The sequence below is a fragment of the Melospiza melodia genome, unplaced genomic scaffold, assembly GCF_035770615.1.
Source record: "Melospiza melodia melodia isolate bMelMel2 unplaced genomic scaffold, bMelMel2.pri scaffold_37, whole genome shotgun sequence".
Classification (NCBI taxonomy): Eukaryota; Metazoa; Chordata; class Aves; order Passeriformes; family Passerellidae; genus Melospiza; species Melospiza melodia.
In genome coordinates this window covers 1074339-1076681 of record NW_026948690.1, presented here as the reverse complement: position 1 = coordinate 1076681, position 2343 = coordinate 1074339, and positions in this window count along the sequence as shown.

Here is a 2343-nt window from a genome sequence, read left to right as displayed (position 1 = left end):
ACCAGGGGTTCCAGCTGGGAAATGGAGTGTGGAATGTGGCTGGGAAAGCCCTGCCTGGGCTGTGCCCAGCAGGACAGTCAAGCCCTGACTGCCATCTCCCAAAACAACTCACTCAAGGAGACATTTAAAAGAAATCACAATTGTCTGTGTCTTCTGATTTGGATTCACTGGAGAAATACTATCAAGAGTTTCTCAAGACCTCAAAAGAGGAAAACAGCCTTTACTGGGAACTTTAGAAATTCAGAGAAATTTTGGCAAAAGGTTTAATACAACATTCAATCAACAAGAAACACTTCTCAAACCATTACCTTGGCCCATTCAACTTCACAAACTCTAAGCCTGTTGCATTTTAAGTTAATAAAAATTTGCAAGAAGAGGGAATTAGAAAGAGGAAAATAAAAATAAGATTTAGAGAAGCACAGACAGAGTTACCAACTCCTGGATTCCAGCACAGTTCAGATGGAAATTCCAAGAGAAGGTAGGGCCAAGATGTGTGCTTGCCTTGTGGTCAGCCTTAAATACCCCTTGGTCTCCCTGGGCCCTTCCCCCAGGTGGGACTGTGGGTCATTTGGTCCCTCAGGAGCTGGGCTGGGGGCTGCAGAGGTGGCTGTGGAGCATTGCCTGTGCTGTGCCAGGGACTGGCAGACACTGCTGGGCTGGGATAGAGGCTCTGGGGGGATTGGGGTTCAAGGGTAGGGCAGGGCTGGCGTTCCAGGGCAAGGCAAGGCTGGACCTGCCCCTTACTGCCTGACACATGAAATGTTTGTAGCCAACAATCTCCTCCAGTCTGTCACAACAGGGAATGTTGGAGGTGGAACCCAAATTTGGCCATGGGCACCTGGAGGAGAAGGACAGTTCTTTTCCATAGCACAGATCCCCAGTGTTTGGAAGGCAGGTGAGAGCCTCACTAGTCCAAGGCCAGCCAGACTTATCAGGAATGGCAGATTTTGTCTGAGAGCAGTCTTTAGATTTATGGAATTTTGGAGGTAGAATCTCAATCTCAGCCATTGGCACCTGGAGAAGCAGCACAATTTTTTCCCATAGAAAGGAAAGCATGGAGCCTTCCCCTGTGTTTCGGGAGCAGATGGGAGGTGATCCTTGAGAAACCACTTCCAGAAAGACTTGTCCTGGCAATATTTCTATGGAAACAATCTTTGGAAATAAGGATATTTGTAGGTGAAATCCCAATTCTGGACATGGGTGCCTGGAGGAGAATGACAGATCTTTTCCATAGGAAGGTAAGAATGGAGCCCCAGTGTCATAGCAGCAGATGAGAAGAGACCCTTCACATGCCAAGGTCAGCTGGACCAGTCAGGCAGTCCATGGGAGGCCAAACCAGCCAGACCTGTTCTGTGTTCCCTTGGTTTTATGGTGCCCCGTATTTTCACAATGGCCACTTGATTCCATACAGCCCCTCAATGACCCTGGGGGTCCCAGCAATTCCATGAGGCCTTGCAGTGTCACAATGGTCTCCGTGGTTCCCCAGGCCCCACAATGTCATATGACTCCTCTGTTCCATGAGCCCTGCAATGTCACAATGGACCTTTGGACCCTGGAGGTTTGCAGTGTCACAATGGTCTCCTTTGGCTCCACAATGTCTCAATGGACCATTGATGAAAGGAGGCCCTTCTGTGTCACCCTGGAGCTTTGGTTCCATGCAGCCCTGCAGTGTCACAAAAACCTCTTGGTTTCATGAGGCCCCACAGTATCACCATGGTCCTCTAGGTTCTGTGGGGACTCCCAGGGCCACAATGGTCTCACTGGTTCCATGAGTCCTCTCAGTTTCACAATGGTCTCCATGATTCCATGAGTCTCCTCAGTGTCACAATGATCTCCTTGGTTCCATGGTGCCCAACGGTGTCACAATGGCCCCTTTGTTCCATGAGGCTGTGAAGTGTCTTAATGGTCTCTCCATGGTTCCATGAGGCCTTGAAACATCACAATGGACCTTTGACTCCATTGAGTATTGCAGTGTCACAATGGCCCCTTGGTTCCATAAAACCCCAAAGTGTCCCAATGGTCTCCATGTCTCCATGAGGCCCCGTGGTGTCACAATGGACACCTGGTTTGATGGGGCCTCTCAGTGTCACAATGATTCCTAAACTCCATGGAGCCACACAGTGTCAGTACAGCCCCCTCAGTTCCATGAAGCCCAGAAATGTCACAGTGGTCTCCATGGATTCCATGAGATACCACATTGTCAGATTGCTCCCTTGGTGTCACAGGGCCCCACAGTGTCACAATGGTCCCTTGGTTCCATGGCCCTGTGCTGCTGCATTCCCCCCTCCCCTTCTCAGGCTGCCCTGCCAGCTGAGAAATGCTCCTTGGGCCTGGGCCTTGGCC